This window comes from Taeniopygia guttata, chromosome 35 (assembly GCF_048771995.1).
Source record: "Taeniopygia guttata chromosome 35, bTaeGut7.mat, whole genome shotgun sequence".
Lineage (NCBI taxonomy): Eukaryota > Metazoa > Chordata > Aves > Passeriformes > Estrildidae > Taeniopygia > Taeniopygia guttata.
The window spans coordinates 2,828,373-2,853,231 of record NC_133060.1 but is presented as its reverse complement, the minus strand read 5'-3'; the positions used below and the strand labels follow the sequence as shown (position 1 = coordinate 2,853,231).

At 52.4% G+C, this 24,859-nt stretch overlaps 1 protein-coding gene across 1 annotated transcript in view; it reads left to right on the top strand.

Annotated features, from left to right (window-relative positions):
* LOC140681387 (U2 small nuclear ribonucleoprotein B''-like) overlaps positions 1-24,859 on the top strand; it is a 399,750-nt gene that overhangs the window by 156,785 nt on the left and 218,106 nt on the right. The gene's annotated exons all lie outside the window — the stretch shown is intronic.

Genomic DNA, 24,859 nt, shown 5'->3' with positions numbered 1-24,859 from the left:
ACAGCATGAAGTTTACTAAGTCTAAGTGCCGAGTTCTGCATTTTGGACACAAAAATCCCCTACAGCATTACAGGTTGGGGACAGTGTGGCTGGACAGTGTCCAGGCAGAAAGGGACCCGGGGGTGCTGGTGGACAGCCGGGTGGATATGAGCCAGCAATGTGCCTCGGTGGCCAAGAAGGCCAATGGCTCCTGGCCTGCATTAGGAATTGTGTGAGCAGCAGGAGCAGGGAGGTCATTCTCCCCCTGTACTCGGCGCTGGTGAGACCACACCTTGAGTGCTGTGTCCAGTTCTGGGCCCCTCAGTTCAGGAAGGACATTGAGATGCTTGAGCACGTCCAGAGGAGGCAACGAGGCGGGTGAGGGGCTGGGAACACAAGCCCTGTGAGGAATGTTTGAGGGAGTTGGGGTTGTTTAGCCTGGAGAAGAGGAGGCTCAGAGGTGACCTTACTGCTCTCTACAGCTCCTGAAGGGAGGCTGCAGACAGGTGGGGGTCGGTCTCTTCCACCGGGCAGCAACTGGCAGAACAAGAGGACACAGCCTCAAGCTTTGTCAGGGAAGGTTTAGGTTGGATATTAGGAAAAACTTTTTCACTGAAAGAATAATAAAATACTGGAATTGTCTTCCTAGGGAGGTGGTGGAATCACTATCTCTGGATATGTTTAAAAAAAGACTGGATTTGGCACTTGTTGCTATAGTCTGGTTGTGGTGTTAGGGCACAGGTTGGACTTGATGATCTTAGAGGTCTCTTCCAACCTCATTATTCTGTGATACCGTGATTAAAAAATAAAGTTGTTTCCTTTTACTCTCTTAATCTTAATAAGAGTGCGTGAGTTATTTTGTGTCCTGGTGCAACAGTGTGACATCACAGTGGCTGTGTAACCTCACAGAGATCAGTGTCACATCACAGAGATGTCTGTGTGACATCACAGAGATGTCCGAGTGACATCACAGGAGGTTGTGTGACATCAGAGGTGCTGTGTGACATCACAGAGAGCTGTGTGACATCACAGGGGCAATATGACATCCCATAGATGTCTGTGTGACATCACAGGGGTGTGTGACATCACAGGAAGGCTGTGTAATTTCACCCTGCTCTTGTAAATGCTTTAAAGTTCTCTTAGAAGTTTTCTATTCCTCCTAATGTTTACATATTTCTACTAGAGTTCTCATGCACTGTTCATGTAAAAAATAATTGTTGTACTTTCTTCCTTATAAGAAGTGAGAATTGATGCAGTGTTAGTTTAACCAGTGAAGTTAGAGAAGTAGTAATTACATCCTCCAATCCATTGCAGCTTTAAAAATTTCATATATTACATAAAGCAAAAATAAAAGTTACTTCCTTTTTCTCTTTTAATCTTAATATGACGATGGGATTATTTTGTGTCCTAGTGTAACAGTGTGACATCACAGGGGCTCTGTGACATCACAGAGACTTGTGTGACATCAAAGGAATAGTGTGACATCACAGAGATATCCGTGTGACATCAAAGAGAGCTGTGTGTCATCACAGGGTCAGTGTGACATCACAGAGATGTCTGAATGACATCAGAGAGAGCTTTGTGTCACAGGGGCAATGTGGCATCACAGATATGTCCAAGTGACATCATAGAGAGCTCTGTGACATCACAGCGGCAATATGACATCACAGAGATGTCTGTGTGACATCACAGGAGGTTGTGTGACATCACAGGTGCTGTGTGACATCACAGAGATGTGTGTGACATCACAGGGTCAGTGTGACATCACAGAGATGCCCCTGTGACATCACAAAAAGCTGTGTGACATCACAGGGTCAGTGTGACATCACAGAGATGTCCGAGTGACATCACAGAGAGCTGTGTGACATCACAGGGGCAATATGACATCCCATAGATGTCTGTGTGACATCACAGGGGTGTGTGACATCACAGGAAGGCTGTGTAATTTCACCCTGCTCTTGTAAATGCTTTAAAGTTCTTTTAAAAGTTTTCTCTGCCTCCTAATGTTTACATATTTCTACTAGAGTTCTCATGCACTGTTCATGTAAATAATAATTGTTGTACTTTCTTCCTTATAAGAAGAGAGAATTGATGGAGTGTTAGTTTAACCAGTGAAGTTAGAGAAGTAGATAGGTGCAAAGGCCAAATGGACTGTTGGATCTCACCCCAATGTATGGTTCATCCCACAACTGTAACCCTCCCCTGAAGCATCAGGTGTCTGTGACCCCATTGGCCCAGGTCTTGTTCCAGCCCACCTTGAAACCCCCTGATAAGGGGTCTCTGAGGAGCCAGACGCCCTCTTGGAATTTCCCCTCTCTTGGAACTCCCCCTCTCTTGGAATTTCCCCTCTCTTGGAACTCCCCCTCTCTTGGAATTTCCCCTCTCTTGGAATTTCCCCTCTCTTGGAACTCCCCCTCTCTTGGAATTTCCCCTCTCTTGGAATTTCCCCTCTCTTGGAATTTCCCCTTCTCCTGGAACTCCCCTTCTCCTGGAACTCCCCCTCTCTTGGAACTCCCACCCTCTCCTGGAGCATCCTCTTGTCTCTCTCTCCCCCGTGTCTCTCCCTCCCCACTCCCTCAGGCCCTGCCCCGTGCTGCGTCTGGCGGCTCCACGCAGGACCTTTCCCCCTCTGTAACAAACCTGATATTCTAAGAGCAGCCTTCAGAGATCTCTCGTCTCCATCCATCCAAACCCTCCTGGAGCACAGCGTCCCCGCACCTCTCTGCCACACAACCTGGCGGCAGCCTGGGCCAGTTCCCCTCTGCCTGAGCGTGCCAGGCAGCAGACGGGGCTGGGACAAGTCCCTCCCAGCTGTCCCTGTTTGTGTGCCAGAAGCCTCTAAGGGTGGGGTGGGGGGCACAAACCAGGGCCCCTCAGAGGCTCACAGGGAGGCCCCACAGCCCCTCCTGCCCACAGCCAAATCTCTCCAGACTGCTCTGCCAGGGCTGGCAGCCTTGGGTTCCTCTGCCACCATTGCATGGCTCTGTACCCTGCATTGCTCTACTTCAATTCTTTTGCTGTTAGGTAAAACAGAACACACCACCCCGTTCCAAAACAGGGCAACAGAGACAGTCAGAAAACAGAGCACCCAAGAGGTGGAGGTATTCAGTTTTGTGAAGAACAGGCCCCAGGGAGACTTTATTGCCGCTTTCCAAGACTTCAGAGTGGCTTTAAAGAAAGTGGGGGACACCTTTTTTAACAGGGCCAGTTACAATAGAATGTGGGTGAATAGTTTTAAACACAAAGGGGATCTAATCCGAGTAGGTCTAAGGAAGAACTGGTTTACTCGGAGCATGGTGCCACCCTGGCACAGGTTGTCCCAGGACTTGTAGGTGCCCATCCCTGGAACCATCCCAGGTCAGGTGGGACAGGGCTCTGAGCAACCTGATCTCTTTAAAGATGTCCCTGCTCATTGCAGGACACTTGGACCAGAGGACTTTACAGAGCCCTGCCAGCCCAGCCCAGCCCAGCACTGCTCAGCATTTTCATTTGAAGAGCACCAAGAGTGGAGGTGAGGAGGAAGGGGGCTCATCTGATGCCTCGGGCCTCACTGGAGGAGGAGCCCATCCCTCGCACACTCTTTCACCTGCAGCCCCTTTGCGTTTTACCTGCAGGAGCTCGTCGGCAGACCAGCGCCGCTCCTCGTCTCTCTGCAGGCAGCAGCTCAGGAAGTCACGCAGCCAAGCCGAGAGGAGCTTGGGCTGCCGCAGCTGAGGCGTCCCTGCTGTGGCTCTCAGGTGTTTAGTCTGGAGAAAAAGGGAACACGAGGCTCCACCTGCTTCTTTCCCATCTGTAACTGCTCTCCAGAGCCCATTGTTTAACCTCCATTCTGCAGTGGCAGTTTCTGCCCTGGCAGAGACCCAGGGATGACTTTCCTTTACCAACAAAAAACCCAAACTCTGATGCCACCACAGCTTTGCCAACATCCTGCCAATCTTGCCTTGGCAGCCAATTTCATTGACTGACCTAGTTAGTGGGAACTACATCAGCAAAAGCACATCTCCTTCTCTGAGGATTCACACCAGCTGGACAGCCTTTTCGGAAGGGGGACTTTGCTATGTTAACTAATTCCAAGGATTAGTACATGAACGGCATCTCTGCAGTGCTTGTTGGTCCCTTAAGCACAGTTGCCATAGAACAAGACTCATCAAGTTTTTTGTCCTGCTCTTGAAAACTATGGTAATTGGAAGAAAAGAAAGGAAATCCATCAGTTAATCCCCAGGTAAAGAAACAAACATTTACAATCTCATATTCAACACAGACACATTAAGATGCATGCACAAATGTATTGGGATGAAGATGCCTGCTTGGGCACACAGGAGCCACCTGCAGCTCTGTCTCTCAGCAGTCTAAAAATTTCATCTTCCCTTATTCAGCAAAAGAAAAACTTTTCCTGCGCAGAAAAAGGAGAAATGCCATCCCTATGGACACCCTCTGCTCATTTGCCTACTCAAGTCAATGCATGAGTGGTAGGCCCATCCCAGAAAATGCCAGGAAACAAACAGGAGGTTTTGGCGGGCTCTCCCCCTCACCAGGCTCCGGCTTGGTGACGTGGAGAACGTGGCTTGGGCTATGAGAGAAACATGGCCACTAAGTGTTTCAGCAACACTGCACAAGAAGCAGAAGGGACTCTGTGGCCTTGAAGCCTCATGCCCAGGTTTCAGGCATCTTTCCCAGTGAGCAGAAACTGCACAGGGGGTTAAGTTCCTCTCTAGAAACCACTGTTTTAGAAACTTTGCTGGGTTTGGGGTTCTTTCCTTCATTTCTGGAAGGATAACACCAGTTCTAAGATGCTCGTTTCCTGCTATTGGGGTCATCTACACAGGCAAAAGAACTGGAACTGCTTATAACCCAAAGGAAAGTGTTGCCTGAGAATGGGGTTTGTTTGCATGTGGTAAGGCTTGAGTTCCACACTGATGCAACCAAAACTACAGCAGATGCTGATGTGTTGCAGGGACATTTTTAGGTGGAAGTCGTTCCAGCAGCTGGCAATGGGATTTTGTCCAATGGCACGCAGAACACGGGGCAGGTGAGAAAGACAAGCGGGATCAGTATTTGCTCCTTACCGTGGCAGGACTTTGGTTCCAGTAAGGAACATTTTGTTCTACCATTTCAATTCCCACAATTCCAAAAGACCATATGTCCACTTTGGGGCCATATGGTTCACGCATCACCACTTCAGGCGCCATCCACCAAGGAGTCCTGGCTACCGAGGACGGTCTCTTCTCCTCAGGGCCGAGCTCAACAGAGATGCCAAAATCAGCTGAGGGGAAAGCAAAATACTGGTTTTATTTGAATTCTGTGCAATTAGGAAATCGAGCAAAGGAATTCCCCAGTAGAAGTTTGAGAACGTGCTGTTGAATGTCCTGGACAACTGTCCCTGCTCTGTTTCCTCAGGACTTTAGCCAAGGAAATATGGTATTGGCGACTTTAAAAATCCCCACATTTTTTTACACTGCCTTCAGCAGTGGCTTTTGTTCTTTGGAAGCTTTAGACTTGTAACTGCTTCCCTCTGGAAGGGACACACACAGAGCAATGCCACTCTTGGCTGCTTGTTCCTCGTCATACCTCTGTGCACATTGCAACCGTGCCATCAGCTCACAGTGGGGGGGTCCCTGCACTGCCCCCAACACCATTTTTGGGGAGCTGGCAGTCACTCAAAGCAGCCCCTCACCCCACATCCCTGGAACACTGCACCTGACCAAGGATATACTGACCCAGCTTGACAGAGCCGTCGGCTCCGGAAAGGATGTTGCTGCTCGTCACATCTCGGTGGATTACGTGGTTTGAGGGAAGAAAATCCAGTCCTTGCAGGCACTGAGAGAGAAAACAGAAACAGGAGGGCAAAAATTAGCGCTGTGATTCCATGGCACAAGAAAAGAAACAAAGAATCTAAAAGATGCCCTGTGCGGGGGAATGGCGAGTAATGGCAGAACGCAGCGCCATTGAGAGGAAGAGCTGCTGCTCCAACACTTGCAGAGCAGGACCTTTCTAAGGAAAGGCATGCCAGCTTTTGAAAGAGCAACAGCACCTGCTGTTGTTGTACACTGTCCCCTGCAAACCAGCCAGGATGACTGCTGCTGCAGTGGGTGTGCTCAGAAGCAAAGCGCATTTTGGCTGCACTACTGTGGTTTTTAGCTGAGGACTGAGAGAAATGAGTCTCCCCTTTTTCCTTTGCTGTTCGTTTCAAATCCTGCTACCAGCACCTTTGCTTTTACAAGCAAGGAATGCAGTGAAGACAGGCAAAGGTTTAAGGAGGCAAGATGGAGAACAGCAAATACAAGAGGCAGAGTGAGAATACAGCAGCAGGAGATAAGAGTACAAGAACAGAGTACAGTGAGTGCGAGGGCACTGGCAGGCATTTCACTTGAGATGCTTTTACTTGCCCATAGCATACCAGCAATGCAGAAACAAAGCTTTATACATGAAACCTCTCCTGTTCTGAGCCCCTGTTTCCCAGACAATCCTGCCCAAACCCTTGGAAGCACAGGTGGGATTGCTGACCTCCTGACTGATGGATGCTATGTCACCTTCACACAGGCAGGTCTTGCTGATGACATCGCTCAGAGTGCCTCCGTCCATGTACTCCATGACCAGCCAGAGTTCCTCACCCAGAAGGTAGCTGAAAGAAGGAAACAAGGGCACGGGCATGAACGTACATGGCTACATTGATGTTTGGAAAAGACAGGGGTTGATTCTTGTTTTCGGGTCCCTTTGAGACAAAGGCAGAATCAAAGCAATGGACATTCCCTCTTGGCTGTGTGTTGTTTGCAATCTGTGCAGTCTCAAGGAGAAAAGAACAGCTGTGAAAAAGGAGATGTCTTAGATGGCCAGCAAGCGAAAAGCGTGGTTTAGTAACAGCCCAGATAAAAAGCCTGTCACGCATGGTGTTTCTGGAAATAAGCACCTAGTCTTCCTGGCATGCATAGCAATGGAAAAGAAGGGCAACAATCCAAGGGAAATCAGCTTTAGGATGGTTCATCAGCATTTAAGAAACTTTTAAAAATCAATCCCAAAAAAATGTGGAGGCAGTGAACTTAGAGGGTATTAACTTAGTAAGATACAGCTGATCCAGGTTTTGAATAATTTCTGAATAATTTTCAAACTACGTGTGCCAGGGAAGACTCATGCAGACAAGATGCACTCTCTTCTCATCCATTGGAGATGAGTAGAGAAATATTAATACAGAATAATTAACAGCTCTACTTTCTAGAAGTGACCAAAGTGGGTTTTTAACCTCTCGTGTTTGCTGTATGTAAACACACATTCATGGGATAAGTCCATGACCACTCACCTGTCTAAATAATTCACAACACTGGGACTCCTATGCCTCTTCATGATACTGATTTCATTAATGGTTAATTGCTTCCTCTTCAATCCTTTAAGTATTATTTTCTTTATGGCAACCTAAAATGACACTGAAAATCAGTAACTTGAGAAGTTGGTGGCACGAGACCACAAGGCACATGGAGCGAGTGATTTTGCAATGACGCAGCCGAGCTGTGCCAAACTGCCTCGTGATTAGGCACGGCAGGAACTGGAACTGACATTGCAACAGCCCATTGCTCCGCGCCCTTGGAGGCCAGTTACAGGACACGGGGCCACTGAGGTTTTGCCGTGTCCACTTGCTAACAGTGGTGTCTCAGCTATCACCCACAAACCTCTGAGCACACTCCCTGCTGCTTTGTATGGGATTCAGAAGAAGTGATCCATGCCTCAATACTCTGTGGATACAACTTGGGCTATGGCTTTTAGGGATGCCTTGCAGATCTCTCCCTGTGTGCAGTTCCCAAGTGCAGCACTGCAGGTGCCTGAGGAACTGCCAGTAACTTTCAGATGCATTTTCTGGCAGGCAGAGATGAGAATTCAGGACTCGGAAGCTGTCGCCCCAAAGAGCAGTGAGATGCTCTAAGGCACCACCTTTGTTTTAGCAATTGAGAGCGAGTGAGCACATCCTTCTCCGAAATGAACTGCTGCCCTCTGGGCCTTCTTTTTGGCAGCTGAGAAGGACAAAGACTGTCCCAAATGTATTTTGCAGGCTGGCACCAGTCTGTGCTTCTTTTGCCTTTTCAGCACAGCTCTACCCAAAGCTCTGGCCACAGCTGCCCACACCAGAGGAGAAAGCCCCTCGGGTGCAGCAGAGTCTGCGGGGGCTGTTGACATTTACCTCTCCTCCTGTGGCTTTGTTGAGTGTTCTAACCACATGTCCAAAAGTCCTAGAAACAAAACAGAAGCAGAGAAAGGAGAAGCTGTTTATTTCGTAGAGTGAAAGCCAGCCCACACAGGAGATCTCTGCTGTAAATGCCTAAAACTTGCAGGATGCAGGAGGGCTCTGTCAGAAGGCAGATGATCCTTTTTCCTCTCAAATGCATGGGCAGTGCCTGGGCCGGTTGCTGAAGCGTTGGGGTTTACTGCCTCAGCTCCTAAAGGGAATTTATTCTTTCATCTTGGGTTTCAGTTTCTAAACTGTGTGGTTCCTATCCTGACCGTGCAATATTTCCTTCCACAAACCATGGGAAAGAAATGTTCCTGAGAACTGTTATTTCACAGCTTTGATAGGGGGTAGGTTGCTCTTTCAGGCAAGCAAGGTTCTTCTTTTTTCATTAGTGTGGCAGTGTGATTTTGAGACATACAAAAACGCTAAAGAAGATAACACAGAGCTGTCCCACACTTGAGAGACAAAGAGATCTTCCAGGTTCTGTTCCTTGATGCAGGCAAGACCTCAGCAGCATGGAGATGTCTCTGACAATGCTTTCTGAGCACACACACAAATTCTGAGCAGCACTGAAGCGATGGGACAATCTATCCCCAGTATCTGAACACGTTTGCAGCTGGCCTGAGTTAAAACTGGATAGATCTTACAGTGAAACACCTGATATACCTGCAAAACACCTGGCCCATGGTTGTGTAGAAGTAACTGTGGCTGGACTCACCCCTTGCCAATATCTTCCAGTTCAGTGTATTTCATCTTGGGATTTTCCATGTTCACCATTTTCCTCCCGTTGTCCAGGCTAAAGCTCCCTCAGCACCCCCTCCATGGCCTTGTGCTCCACAGCCTTCCCCAGCTCCCGTGTCCTTCTCTGCACACGCTCCAGCCCCTCGAGGACTTTCTGCTTCAGAGGGGCCCACAAGTGGACACAGCACTCCCAGCCATGGCCGCAGCGCTGCCCAGCCCAGGGGGATGGTCACTGCCCTGCTCCTGCTGCCCCACTGCTGCTGACACAGGCCAGGGCATCCTTGGCCTTCTTGGCCACCTGGCCACACACTGGCCCACCTTCAGCTGCTCTTGACCGGCACCCCTGCGTCCTTTTGGCCCACGCAGCTCCCCCACCACAAAGTTGCCCGCTTGACTTCAAATAGAGCATCCGCAGTTCCAAGATGTCCTTCCTCTTCTCAGCAACACAAGACAGCAGTCAAGGACTTGCAGCTTCCCCCCCACCCTAGGCACTAATGCCATTCCCAAAGCTGCAGGCTGTGTGCAGCTGTCCCTGCAGGATGGCCCCAGGGCAGAGCCCAGCCGGGCTCCCCCTGCAGCCCCTGAAGCTTGGGGCAGGCAGTGGTCCCAGAGCTGAGGGTCACGGGGAGCACCCGCAGCTGTGCCTCGCACTATGGTGCCGTGTCACCGTGCAGGCTGGCTTGTACGGGGTGAATGTACCAGCCCTGGTTTGACTGACAGGGGCCTGGCCCATCACAGCTCTCCCAAGGCTGCAGGCATTCCCCAGGCCAGAATCTGAAGGGGCACAGAGATCAGACCAGTGAAATCATCCAGACTGGGTTTTTCAAAGGCCCTTTAGAAGGAAGGGCTTGAGAATAAACGTGCTCTGTTTGCCACAGGAACATCGGGGTGAGTGGTCTCTTTGGCTCCAACCCACTTTCCTCCCCGCGCCAACGTTACCCACTCCCTCACACGTCCCCCCCGTGCCTTCCCACTGCCTTGTCCTGTCAGGGCTTCCGCAGCCCCTCATCCCTTCGTGGCCCCGTCCCCTCAGGCTCTCCCCAGCCCGGCCAACCTGCCCGGCAGCAGCGCCGCAGCCCCACAGGAGCTCCAGAGGAGCCCATCCAGAGGCACCTGGGAGCCCTCAGCAATCCAGGCAGCAACACACGGGCAGGAGGACACGGATGGCACTTCCTGCCTGGGACAGGGCTTGTGGCCATCTCCAGGCACCGCTCTCACAGAGATCCCCACAGCTCCAGCCCCTGCCCATCTGCTCTGTGGGCAGCACAAAGGCTTTGGCAGAACCACCAAAGGCCAAGGGGCTTCTGGCCATTTTCCCTGCAACCCTGCATGCCTGGGCAGCTTGCTGAGCCAGGGATCCCTTTTGTCCCTCTTCCCCTAGGCCCTGCAGAACCTGGGCAGCAAAAGAAAGATCCTGGGAGTCTGTCTATTGCAACACATCCTATATTTATATGCTAAAGTAAAACAAAAAGACAGAAAGAACAATCTTAAAGAAACGAAACATTCCTGCTGGCTCGGGCGGCCCCAGCAGACAGAGCCTCTGGGATCAGCTCTCTGCAGAGCTCCAGCAGCGCAGCCAGCCGAGCCCCGACAGACGAGGCCGTCTCCTCCATGCCCTGCGGAGCCGATCATGCAGGTTGTCAAAGATGGAGTATGGAGCTCTCTCTGCTTCCTGGAGGACGTACAATGTTTGAATTGCCAGGCTTCCGACAGGGACACTGATGTCATTGGCCATGCCTTCAAGGGCTGAAAGAGAGAGGAACAGAGCCATGGTCAGTTCCCACATCTGAGGGGACCCGAGGGGACTCTGTGCCAGGGCCATCCCAGCCGGCTCTGGCCATGGCCAGCAGGGAGCAGGGACCAGCTGGATCAGCCCGAAGCTGCTGGCCAGGAATCCCCCAGGTGCCCTGAAACCTCTGTGTGCTCTGCCCACGCCGGCCCTGGTCCGCACAGGGAGCAGAGCCCTCCGCAGCCGGGGCAGGGCTCGCAGCTCCCCGCCAGCCCCCGCTGGCAGCCCGCTGCCCTCACTCACCCTCAGAGATGAGCTGGAGCTCTTCCTTCCTCCCCCTCAGGTACCGCCCGGCCGTCCCTGGGAACACAGAGCCTGTCAGGCCCGGCGGCACAGCTCCCTGCCAGCGGCGCTGCCAGCCCTGTGCCCACACGGCCTCCTGGCCCGGCTCGTGGCTCACCCATGAACCTGACGGCCGCCTCTCGCAGGGGCTCCTGTGGGCTCTGCAGGTAGGGCAGGGCCCGGCGCAGGTGCTCGGCCACGCTGCTGCTGTCCTCTGCCAGCTGCAGAGAGCGGCAGGAGGGAAGGGTTGGCCCCGCCGCCCCGCCGGGCCGGGGCTCCATGGGCACCCGGCTCGGGCCGCAGGAGCCTGGAGCAGAGCCCGCGCGGCCTCGGGCTGCAGCAGCGGGCAGGGGCACAGCTGCCAGCCCGCACACCGAGCACCGCGCTCAGGGGGCTTCTCCAGGCTGGGGCTGCGGCTTCCCGGCCCTCCTTACCAGGCACTCGGTGAACTTCCACGGCTTCTGGTTCTTCAGCAGCTTTTCGAGATCCCTCTGCTTCAGGAACTCGGCCGCACAAAGCAGCGTTTCCTGAGAAGCCTGGAGAGCAGCAGAGATGCGGAGATGGCCCCACAGCCCAGGGCACAGGACCCGTCCCTGTGCCAAGGCCAGCAGGAGGCTGCAGCCTGTGAGGCGCCAGGGCAGGGGCAGCCCAGCCCCTGCCAGGGGAACAGCAGCAGCTGCCGAGTCCTCACCTGTGCCACTCGCTGGTTCTCATCATGGCAGTGGAAGGAGAGTGGCAGCAGGCTCTGGCGCACGTGTGCCTTCAGGGCCTTTTTTTCCTCTTCCGGAAAACGATCCAGCATGTCTCGGAAGATAAACATGGAGCTCAACTGCACCTGGCTATCCTCCTGTATGAAAGGAAGGAAGAAAGACCTCAGCGTCAGCAGCTTCAGGCCCACCTGGGCACAGCCTGTATGTGCACAGGGCACAAAGTGTGCGGGTAGCACCCGCTGGCCGTGGCTGGAGGCGCAGAGCCTTACGTTGTCAAAGAGTGGCAGGAGCGCCTCAGCCAGCTGCAGGGCGAGGGTGCTGGTCATTGGGGCCTCTTTGCAGAGAAATACAGCTCTGAGGAGAACCGTGGTCATCCTGAGCATGACGCCGTCATTTTCCTGTAGGAGCTCCACGAGCCTTTCATGCAGGCTCCACATCCTTCTGGCCATCTACTTGTGGAACACAAGTGTGTGAAACACCATCCTGCTGCCACAGGGCCCAGGGGCCAAAGGCCTGTGCCAAAGCACTGGGGCAGCTGCAGCAGGAGGCAGGAGAGCTGGCAGCAGCTGCCTCAGTGCCCCAAGGCCAGCCGAGCCCCAGGGACTGCCTTCCCCAGCCCCACGCTGGCAGCACGGCTTCAGCCCCTGCGCTCTTCTCACCGAGACACTGGTGGTGCCGAGCACCACGAGGCCTCTGAGTGCCAAGCGACGCCTCCCCCTGCACTCGCTCTGCAGGTTCTTTGACAAGAACTCCAGGACGCTGTCACGGCATTCACTCAGGTTCAGGCGCTCCAGGACCTGAAAGGCACAGGGCAGTGACGGGGGAGCGGCGGGCGGGAGCCCAGAACCGCACAGGGCCGGGCCCAGGCAGCAGCACAGGGCGCGGGCTCCGTCCCAGGCACTGCGGCCAAGAGAGGGCAGAGAGCCGGGAGGCAGCTGAGCGAGGCAGCGCTGGCCTTCAGGCTCACCTCCACAAGGAACGCCAGGGCGGCCAAATCCCGGCATGGCGTGTCTTTGCTGAGCAGCCCGAGCAGCTGGAATGCAATCGCGGAACACACGGCTTCGGATGCGCGGCGCATTTCTCTGTCAGGAGGAAATAGGAGCCAAACCCCTGAGCCAGCGGGGGCAAACCTCTCCCAGGACTGACTCACAGAGGTCTGGCCTTTCTCCAGCACCCTGCAAGGGGCAGCTGAGCCCTCTGGGAGGTTGCTGCTCTTGGGCACGCTCCTCTCCCAGCCTTTTGCAGCCTCCTTGGCCGTCCCTTGGTGACAAGGGCTTCTGGCCCACGGCCACGGGGACTGTGTGGGGCACCTGGGGCACAGTGCACACATGCCGTGGACAGCTGGGGAGCAGGGGGTCTCACCTGGCCAGCACGCCCACAGCACAGTGGTGGGTGTCAGCACAGAGCAGTGTGTCCCAGCCACCCTTGTCTTCCATGGCCACCACCACATCCTCATAGTGCAGTCGGCAGAGCAGGGCCTTCAGGGTCTGCTCTGCAAAGCTGTGCGCAGTGCAAACCCAGGTCACGCTGGGGGCACTGGCCCCTGCCCAGGGATGTGGCAAGGACAGGAGGACTGGCATGGAGCACCTGCTGGGGTTGGTGGCAAGGCCGTGTTGCTGCTGGCATCCCTTCCAGAAGGTATCAACCTCCTCTGGCATATCCAGAGTGCTGAAGAGCACTTGGAAGAGCAGATGCACAAAGAGGCAGGGGAAACACACGGTGACTGCATGTGGCACACAGGGCAGCTGGAGGATCTTCCACATCACCACGGTTGCCTGCAAAGGACAGAGCAGCCCGAGACAGCGCTCAGTGCCGAGGTGTCCGTGTGGCAGGGCCCAGTATGGGAGGGAGAGGCCCGGAGAGACGAAGGGGGAGCACCGAAGGGGGAGCACCGGGCCTGGTGGCCCTGAAGCTGCCCCGAGGCCAGGTTTCAGCCCAGCGCCTGAGGCAGGGAGACGCTGTGGGGGAGGGAGGATGGAGAGCTGCTGGAGGGGTGGCCTTGGGGCCGGCAAAGGCAGAAACTCACAGCCAGGGCAAGGACAGCCGTGTGGTCCCCCTCGGAGGTGCACGTGCTGTGCTCTGGCCAGCTCCCCAGCACCTCGAGGAGTACGAGCATGGCCGGCTCTGCAGTCCTGGGCGAGCACATGATGCTCTTCCACATGGCCAAAGCAGCTCTGTGGGGTCAGAGCTCTGTCTCAGAGGAGTCTGGGACACAGCAGCGTGGCCTGGGTGGCAGCGGGGAGCTGAGCTGCTCTGCCAGTCCTGCCTCTGCCCACTGCCCCTCACTGGCAGCACGCAGGCAGCCCAGCCCTGTGGGGACTGGCCCCTGAGGGGCAGGGGGGAAGCATGGCAGCACGCTGCGGGGCTGGCAGGGGCAAGGGCTGGCAAAGGGAGCAGCCAGAGGGCCCTGGAATTCTCTGTTGGTCAGACACCTGGGACAGGCTGTACAGGGTGAAGGGCTGCTGAGCCCTGAGCCCTCTGGGCAGGTGAGCCCCGTACCTGTCACACACTGGGGCCACACGCAGGAGAGCCATCACCACGTCAGAGGGCTGTGCCTCTGTCAGATCCAGAAGGGGCCTGTACAGATTGTACTCAGGAAACTCATTGGCCACCAGCCACTGGTGGATGTACCTCACCATGGCCGGCACCTGGAGAAGGCAGGGGAGACTTGGAAAGCTGCCAGAGGAAGGAATGTGCCCAGCTGCCCCAGAGAAGTGCTTCCCTTGCCACCACACTGCCATGGCCTCAAAGGCTTCCAGGGAGCAGCAGGCGTGGCTTGGGAGGCCACGCAACTGCTGGGAGGAGAAAAGCCAGGCCACAGGCTGCTCACTTGCTTTGGGCTGGAAGGACCCTCCTCCACAAGCATATCCAGCAGGGCAGCACTGGTCTGGGTTTTGAAGATGGGAGAGTACGCTCTGACCACAGTGCCCACGACGCTGCTCTCTTCCTCCCGAATCCTCTTCATGAATTTGCAAACCATCTGTAGCAGAAGGGCAAGAAGCCCGGGATGTTGCATGGAGTGCTCCGAACACAGTGCTGGGCTGAGCAGTGCCAGCAGGCCCAGCCCAGGTGGGGATGGCTGCAGGTACCTGCGCTGTTCTGCGGAAGCGGCCACGGGTGCGTTCCTGCTCTCGTGTGCGCTGCACGGCTGCACCTGGCAAAGAGCGAGCGCAGCCCGAGCTGAGGGGCTGCGGGAGAGGCCGGAGAACACAGCCCAGCCCTGCACTGCCCAGGCAGGGACAGCCCCGCGCCGCCCCAGGGCATGGAGCACGGCTGTGGGGTGTCTGCCCGGCCCCTATTCCATCCTGTCCATGGGCATGGCCCCAGGGGATGGGATGGGATGGGATGGGATGGGATGGCATGGCATGGCATGGCATGGCATGGCATGGGGCCAAGCTGGCTGCAGGCACCAGCCCTGTGGCCCAGCTCTGCCACTCACCCTTCTGCAGTGGCTGGAACTGCTCCACCTCTTCAGGCTGCTGTGCTGGGGCAGCTCCAGGGCCTTCTTTCTCCTCCTTCCCCCAGGCCAGCTTGGGCACGCTCGCAGGTCTGTGCTCTGCGTCACTGCCTGGATTCATGGCTACTTGCAGAAGGTGAAAAGGAAAAGGTCCGAGTCAGCAAGTGCTGCAGTCGTGCCTTGAGGGCACCTGCAAGAGTGAAGTCTTGGCAAGGCTACAGGACAGCGAGTCCTGCACTCTGGTCTTGGGGGCTCCAGCCACAAGGACAGGAGACTCCTGTCAAGGACAGTGCAAAGCAAATGCCACGGTCTGCCCTTCGAGGGCAGCTGCAGAAGAGATGCCTTGGGAAGGCCAGGGGTCACCAAGTGCTCTGGTCTGGCCACAAGCTCACCTGCAGGAGTAATACCTCGGGAAATCTCCAAGTCAGCAAGGAACGAGTGGCTGTGCCAAGGCTCCTTACAGCACCGCTCTCTCCGTCCTGTCTCGTCGCGTGCACAGAGCACTGTGGAGTGGCCTTGTCACTTCCAACACCTATGCCACAGCATGTCACAAAGGGCCCTTGGATACCCTGTCCCGTTCCATTCCACGGTGACCATGCTGCACCGTGTCACAAAGGGCCCTTGGATACCCTGTCCCGTTCCATTCCATGGTGACCATGCTGCACCGTGTCACAAAGGGCCCTTGGATACCCTGTCCCGTTCCATTCCACGGTGACCATGCTGCACCGTGTCACAAAGGGCCCTTGGATACCCTGTCCCGTTCCATTCCACGGTGACCATGCTGCACCGTGTCACAAAGGGCCCTTGCACGCACTGCCACCTGCCCTGGGGCCACCCCCAGCCCCCCAGAGTGGCCCAGGTTGGAAGGAATGCCTTGCCCCAGGTGTGTCAGACAGCCCAAAAGGATCTTTAGGAACGGCTCAGACCATCAGCAAACGCTGCCCTGCTCTGCTGGCTCAGAGCAGCAGGAGCCCCCAGGGCTGCCGACGCAGCCGCGGCGGGAAGGGCACGGGGCCCTGCACAGAAGCTGGCACGGCCTCCTCGGGACACGTCCCACATGGTGGCCATCCTAAGCACGGCCATGTGACACAGACCAGGAACGTGTGGGCCAGGGCAGGAATGCTGCTCTGAGCCTGGGGCCCGGGGAGCGCTGACATCAGCCGCTGAGGCACAGTCCCCGCCGAAGCAGAGTTCCCCCGAGCCCTGGCAGCACCGGTGCCCGTCTGCTGCCCCAGAAACCTGTGCCCCAAAAGGGCTTCTCTGCCAGAGGGCAGCCAAAGCTGGTGTGTGTTGCAGCATTTTTCAGAGAAAGAGGACATGAGTTATGAGATTTGAGCTACTCCAGTCTAGGCCTCAGATTTGGGCCTTGTGAGGCCTTCAAGCCTCTGACGCAGTTAGAAATTCAGAGCTTGTGGCGCAGATAGAAATAGTATTAAGGTGTGACAGGGACCACTGGGCTGTCTGGGTGTGAATTAGTATACGTTTATAGTGTAAGGCTCAAGCCACTTTAAGGAAAAGGTAAACATTGTTAGCCTAGCAATCAGAGTGCCTTTGTTTCTGTAAACTATGTAGAAGCTTATATAAACTACCATCTTATCTTGAATAAACGGAGAACGTTTGATTAACCACATTGGTTCAGATCTGCGTTTGTCTTGTCCAGTTTCCCATTTTCCTGAGATTCCCTGGCTTTTGGTGTGCACTGGGGGCTGTGCTCCGTCCTAGAGGGGCTGTTGGTAGCAGCACCTGGAGCAACTGGTGGCAACACTTGGTGCGTGTCAGATGTTGTTGCTCCTTCCCAGAATGATTTTTTTCATGGAAGGGATTAGCAGCAGCACAGAAACACCAACAGCTACTCAACTTCACAGGACAAAGAGAATCTACCAAAACACTGTCATGTTTCCTTGTGCTTTTGCGTCTTTCTTGCACTCTGAAAGAAAAAGAATTGGCCCAAGCCCTGCTATTCAAATCTCCAGCTGCTGTGTGTCTTCCTGTGGCAGCTCATGTGCAAACACAACTGGCTGCCTGCTCAGCTCGGCACTGGACGGCCACAAACAGGGAGGGCCCTGGTGAACATCTCTTTGGTCTGGTGGGGCAGCGAGGGCACAGGAGACAAAGACTGCTCCTCCCGAGTTCATGGGGCAACATAGAGATTCTCTTTCCCAAGTCCCCCCTTACACAGGGCATTTGAAAGACCAGGTCTGGAAGCTCTCATTGCTTTGAGCTCCATGCCCCTTCAGGTTCTGTCCCGTGAGGTGCCTGCAGTTTTGGGAGATATTTGATTGGTCAGGACCCCTGTCAATCATGGTAACATCTCACCCTTCTTTTCTTTATCAAATTCTGTGTATTGTTCTCTGTCACCCATCTGCAAGGGCCCTTTGCAAACATGGTGATAGAGGTCAGCGAGCATCTAATTTACTGGCCCAGTGGGACTGAGTAAGATTCCTCTCTGCTCCCACTGCTGCCAGCAATGGCAGGTGACAGGGTCTCCCTGTGACCTCCTGCATGGCAGTCCCAGAAGCAGCTCCAGGGAGTTCCTCCTTCTGAAAAACGGACTGAGTTGTGCTTTCAAGTCCCTCAGCCTGTCATTACTCCTCAGGGCTCATGGCAGAATAGAAGGAAAAAAGAAAATCCTCTAGGAATCTTGCACTTTTGGAATTCAGCTTTTTCCTTCTCGCTGCTTCATATGGGCCTGAGATGCTTTGTCAATACTCGCAGTGTATCCCAAAATTATACACAGGCAGAAGGAGGCCCAGAGGTGATAACCCTACAATGTTAGGTGATATTGGTTTTCTTTTTGGTGTCTTTTTGATCACTCTCTGGTGGATGCTTCATTCACACAGGGGTAAGGCCTCCATTCACACTGGCATAACCATGAAAAATCTGCCACGATGCATCTCCTCATGCAGCTGCCTTTGCTCTGCCCTTTCTCTTCCCCATTTCTCTTTGGTGCCCTGAGAGGTGCAGAGAGCTCCTGCAGGTGTGGGGGGTCAGGATGACACTCAGGGGTGCCTGTGGGATCGGTCACCAGCCCTGTACTGCAGCCCTGATGCCTCACAGACCTTCCTCTAGCTGAGGGCCTGTGCAAAGCAAGTGCTGGGAGATGGGGTTGTTTGCAACTTTTAAATAACATGTTGCTGTTGTGGGGGTTGGTTTTAGGTAGGGGGGTTTGGGAAAAGCCAGAGTTTCAACAGTTCTTGCCCAGGGGTGGAATCTTCTAGGACATCCTGCTGCTTTTTAGGGGAGTGTGTGAGGTGGAGTGGGTGACACAAAAGCCCAGACTGAAGAGGGGAAACTCAGCTCCAGAGTGCCAGTGCAGACTGTCACTGCTGAACTGCCTGCTGGGGCTGACAAAGAAGGAAAATGTCCCAGGAACAGCCCCATGGAACTGTGTCTCAGGGACTGGTACCGGGAGGTGACAAGACACAGCAGCATGGTCCAGTCTCACAGCTTCTAGGAAGCAGTGACAGAGGGGCATCATGTGCCAGAGATTTCAGAAATACTGTCTTCTTAAATGGCCACAGATGAAGACTCTGATACCCCTCTAGTTGTCTCTTGGATTTTTATATGCTTTTGACAGCCACAGCATCCTGTGGCAACACGTTCCACAATTTCATTAAGTGCTCCTTGAAAAAAAAGCACCTCCCGTGGTTTGGATGAGCTGCCAGCCCGGTCATTTCAGAGGGTGCTGCCTAGTTCTTGGATGGAGAGAAATATCAATCTTTTTGGTACTTGGCTTTCAGGGAGCAGAAGGAGAAGGGACTCTTCAAGATCAAACAGCTGGCTGAGTCCCATTCAGATGTCCTGCTTTCTCGACTTCGGGATATTTGCTTGGCACTTACCAGCGAGGTGAGAACATTGCTCTGAATTGTTCCCCGTACTTCATACATGGTGTGTAGAGTAGGTGTGTGCTTGTTCATCTCCATGTGTGCTCAGGGCATGTCTTCATTTCTGGTTTTAGACCTTCTATTTCTAATGTCTGTCAGCTATCTGTAGGCTCTGTGTGTACATGGAGCTGTATTTACTGGTAGGTCAGGTATCTGACACTTGTCTTTGAGTGAGGTGCCATTATAATGCAATGTGCAAATGCAGAAACTGAGACACTAATGACATTATTTACCAGAATCCTAATCTCTGCCCAAACTGTAATTCAACACTGCAAATTAGTCTGTAGACCTGAGGCTGTGTTTTCTGTTTCCTGGCTGAGTGCTTCAACTGCTAATGTTGCTTTCTGGAATAGGTGCACCTGACTCTTTTATCTTTATGACTTGTGCCTTTATGATTTGAAAGCAGTCCTTGTTTTAATTTACTAGCAAAAGGACCTGAAATCAAAGTAGTGGGCATTTTAGAAGTGTAAAATAGAACATTTTAGTGAATTTTGTTTTAAGACTGCAGTAAGCAGGTCTGAGGCCAGAAATTGAGTAAGTGCTTTCTGTGCTTGTGCTCTTCTGCTCTTATTGTGCTTTTATGTTCCTCTGGACACAGCAGGATGTTTTGTCATTTCCTGGGACTTCTGTTGAAGGCAACTTATTTCTTTTCAAGGTGATTCTTATGTTTTCCCTCATGACTTCCCCAGGTGACCAACCTCCGTTCAAAGGTGTCCTTCTCCGCAATTGTCACTCTGGGAGAGTTCTTTGCAAACCTGAAGAAGGACATGGACTCTGAGGTGGATGAGGTTGCTCCAGTCCTTCTCCAGATGGTGTGGAACACCCCAGAGTTCATTCAGAAGGCAGCCTGTCATGCCCTGAGGCTCATGGTGGAAAATGTGACTCCTGCACGAGCAATGATTGCTCTCATGGACAGGGCAGTCAAGTAGGTTCTTCCTCTTTTAGTGATATTCTTCACCTTCTAGCGTGTGGGAGGGGGAAGGGATGAGAGAGAGAGTGGGAATGGCGGGAGGGAAGAGTCCTGTATCCTGCATCTTCTGTGAACTCAGGGACTTGATTCTCTGATCTACCTCATTTTTTTCCTCTTGTCACCTATTTCTGCCCTCCTGCAGCAGAATTATAGAACTTCTCAGAATCACAGAACTGTAGAATATGGGGAGTTGGAAGGGGCCCTTCAGGATCATCAGGTCCAGCTTTTGGCTTTGCACAGAACAGCCCAAGGGTCACACCAAGTGCCTGAGATTATTGTCCAAATGCTTCTTCAACTCTGTCAGGCTTAGTGCTGTGATCACTGCCCTGCGGAGCCTGTTCCAGTGCCCAACCACCCCCTGGGTGGAAAACTTTTCTCCTGATATCTAAACTGGAGCTCCTCAGATGCAGCTTCCTGCTGCCTCCTGGAGTTCTCCCAGTCTGTCAGATTTTCCTAGACATGGTGACCACTGGGGAAATGAAAGGCCAAGGATAGAGCCTTGTGCTTTTGTGCTTTTGCAGCTGTGAATGGTGTTTGGTATTTAACAGCACTAACCACAGAGGCCCTGGGAAAACCATGTCTCCTCATGATGCCATTAATTTGAGAAATAAGGAGGGTGCTTGCTGGTGCCTAGAGCACATGGGGGAGAATGTGTTGGTGAGGCACAGCCTATACAGCAGGTAGAGCTCCTGCCAAAAGGAGTTTTGTATGACTGTCCTGGCCTTAGAGCTCTACTTTCAATTCAAACTGATGTTTCAGGTTAGCCTTGAGATGATGAATCACTTGACAGGCACCTTCACAGGCCAACTGCCATGGGACAGATGAAGCAAATGCTGCCTTAAGTGTTGGTGCTGGGCTGATAGTTCCCAAGAGGCACTTTCTAGAACAGGACAACCTGGCTAAACTGCCTGCCACCCTTTCCTCAGCTTTGGAAAAGGGTAAAACATTCAGATATATCCATTGCCAAGCTTCACAGAAGAAACAGGCTGCATTGCTGGATATTCTGCAACTTCGCAGCCCACAGCATGTTTTCCCTGCATTTGTTTTTCTCCGAAGGTCTGCAGATTTGGGGAGAAATGGGTGGAAAGAGTGTCAGTCCTGCTGCAGCTCTGTGTAGTGGGTGCCCTCTGATGGGTCAGCATGAATTGTCCTTAATTTCTTAATAATTCATATGTGATCTATTCCTTTAATCTTTCTCAGAGAAAATACTGTGAAAGAAATGGAGTATCAGATAGTGCAGGGAGACTGAATTCCGCCCTGTTCCTTGCAGGCAGTCCTTCTGTACAATGCTAGCTTTGTGTTTATCTGAGAACTGAACCTTCTACAGGTGTCTCAAGTTGCAGGGAGAAGCCAGGCCTCCTTCCCCCAGCAAGGACAGGGAGCAGGCTCTGGCCAAGGCCTGTGCTGCTCTTGCTCCTTCTCCCTGTGCCCAGGGTTAGCTCTCTTCTTCCCAGGAGCCGCTGTGCCCAGGTGTGGGAGTGCTCGGCCAAACTCCTCCTGTCCTTGGTGGAGAGAATTGGAGTCACGAAGCTGGCAGGCACAGCCAGGGCTGAGAGGCTGGCACACGTGGCAGGGAAGCTTGCACAGGACTGTCACCAGGACACAAGGTAATGATCTTCATTTCACCTCCTCAAACAGGAAAATCGTTTTGTGTCTGGCTAGAAAGGTAAAACCACAAATTAATGGAAACTAAAGGAAATAATAAGTGACCTCACGATGTGGCTAAGGGGCACAGACTCAGAGAATATGCTGAGTTGGAATGGACCTGTCAGGGTCACCCAGTCCATCTCCTGGCCACGTGCAGGGACCCCCAAGAGTCACTCCACATGCCTGGGAGCATTGTCCAAACACTTCTTGAGCTCAGTCAGCCTTGGTGCTGTGACCCCTGCTTTGGGTTGCCTGGGAAATGACTGTAGTGGGTAACCTGAGGTTGGCCAGCAAAAAGGTGCATTGCCAACTTCCTGTAACTTGAAGGATTCTTTACTGAGATCAAAAGAGCTCCAATTAGCCAGTCAAACAGTTTTGTTTGGTCTTAGGTGCACAACACAAAGCCAAAGTGTTGGCTAATGTTATTCACTGAAGGATCCCAAACATCTGTTTCTCTTTAAGACTTTCCTAGAAATATTTCAGGGTTTGTTAGCCAATGTATTCAGTCTTTCTAAATCCCTTCTGCAGATTTCTGCAATGCTGTTATCTGTGGCTCAGTGACCTCCAAATTTCTTCTTGAAGAAGACTGTGGTTTCCTAGTGGCCAAAGCAACCCAAACCACCAAAAGCCCCTTACTTTGATGATGAAATTCCCATTAATAGCTGCCAGGAACACCAGAGCAACTAGCTGTCTCTGTGCATACATATAGTATAGGATAATCAATAGGATGCATGAGGTGTTTTGTCCTGGCTTCCCTGCCAGTTAAAGAAAGGCAAATTATTGTGCGATGGCAGCAGGACACTGCTAATAGGCTCTGCCAACAAAGCAGATGTGTTTTGCATGTTCTCTGGGAATACCCACAGTTTCAGAGTGAAATGGTATTTTTCTGTGGCCCCACATTCTCCTCTTGTCTCTTGTGTTCAGCTGACAACACTGTGCAGTGTCAAGTGGAGGGAAATCTCCCTCTTTGCTGAGTAGGAAACGCCTTCTCATGCAAGGATTGCACCTGATGAGTTTAAGATATCAGCCTCTTCTGTTAAAACTCTTCCTTTGTTCATTTTTTCATTTCCTTCCTTCCTCCCTTCCTCCCTTCCTTTCTCCCATCCTTCCTTAGGCATTTTGGACAGGAGATGGTGAAGGTGTTTCTGAGTCACCAAAAATTGAAAATGCTTTTGGAACGATCTCTTTCCACCCGTGACCTGGAAGACATTCTGACAAGAATTAAGAAGAAGGTAAGTGCTTGGCAGGAGAAATGTCTCCTTTGTGCAAGTATTGCCACTGCTCATACGAGATCAAACATACCCAATCTGTCTTTATCTCATTCCTCTTCTGCTGCATCATTTTGCTCCTGGGAATGAGCTGTTAAACCTCAGCCTGTTCATTTGCAGGCCACAAAGGGACTGATATTATTAGGGAAAAAGGGAAGTTTTGAATATTTTGAATATTGGTCATAAAGAAGAAAGGGAAAGAGGAGAAAATGGATTTATATTTAAGAGTAAGGCCCCCACCACGCTGTCCCTGCTCTGCCCCCAGGAAAGCAATTAAATGAGAATTGGAGATAACAGAGTCTGGAGATAACAGTGTCTTTGCAAAAGACACCAGAAGTAGTAGTACCAAGAAAATTTCCAAATATACAAAAGATGTCCAAGTCAATCCTAGCTGCTACAATTACAATCTGTCTTTTGGGAATACTGCCCTACTGTCACGCCCTGTGGAGCTGGAAGAAGCTTGGCGAATCCAGCAGCATCCAGCGAAAAATCCTTTGTTTGTTTGGAGGGGGATTTTACTTTTTTTTATTGAAAATATAGAAGGGAGTCTGCCTTTCTGCAGGCACAGGGAGAGTGAGTGTTGAACCAAATCAACTTCCAAACAATGGGCCAATCCCCAAAGAGTCCCATTTTTTCTGCTGCTTCCTTTAACAACACTCATTGCCTACCAGTTTGCATGATTCCCATTTGTGCTCAAGATTAATGAATTTGGGGGTTTAGACTGCTGCTCAGTATGGTAGCACCCATAACCTGCCTTGGGCTATAGAAAACAAAGAGTTGGCATCACTGAATCTCTGGTCCATTTCTTTCTGTAAGTTAGGAAATGTTTACCTAAGCCTTGATAGCAGTGATCCTGGTTTTAACTGGTGTTTTAAACAGGGAATTTCCTATTTTATATTCTAAAGATTGATGGGGTTTCTCCGTGTCTTTGTAGGGGATGGAAAACCAGAAGAGTGAATGCCCATCTGTCAAGGAGCCGGTGGAGAAGAGGAATGATGGCCCGAAGAAGCCCCAGGACACGATGCCTTCTAGCAAACGGTACTGAGCACTTTTGTGAGATGTGACCAAGCACATGACAAGCTTTACATGCCTCTCCCTCAGGAAAATCTTTCTGGCAGAGATTACCAGTGCCAGGGATTGTTTCCTCTCCCTACAAATGCTCTAGGATAAAAAATGTCTACCTCTGCATTACACTGAACACAACTTCTCTGGAGGAGTTTTCACAAAAATGAAGAGACAAAAAGACACCCATTGGTTGCAGCTCAGACAATCCACTGCAATGCCAAGGGCACAGTTGTGGAGGCTATGCAAGGGCCAAGTTTCTGCTGCCTGACTTGGGATAGTAAATTCAACCAGGGCTTTTTTCATCTGAGTGGAATCTTTTTCAGATGGGTATTTTGATGAGCAGTCCCAGTCTAGAAGCAAGATGCCATTCCACAAAGATGCAGTCCTCATCCATGTGGTTTGGCCTGGCTGAATCATGGTTTTCTTACCCTCAAACAGTACCAAGTTTGAGTAGTAAGTAGCAAGGCAGTTCCTGAGCCGCTTTGGTCAACAGGTGTCTCAATGTGGGCTTTTTGTCTTGATATTCCTGTCCTTCATATAGGTTGCTTGATGGACAGCATGCTTGGTTGATTTCCTCCTGTGCTGCAATCAGCATTTAAGAAGGAATTTTGTCCTCGCTGTCTCTCCATGCCAATGGCAGAGACTTGTACCTGTTCTCCTCTGATAGCAGAGGGGATTTATTTAGCTCTGTCACACTCAGTGGTGTCAGGAAAGTGACCACGTGCCTCAGGAGCATGGCTAGCATCTTCCCGTGCTCATGAATGAGAGAGGATGATCCAGGAGAATTGTTCCCAGTGGGGTTGTTAAGCTGTGGATCTGGTCTCTAGGGAAGCAAATGAAATGCGAGCATAG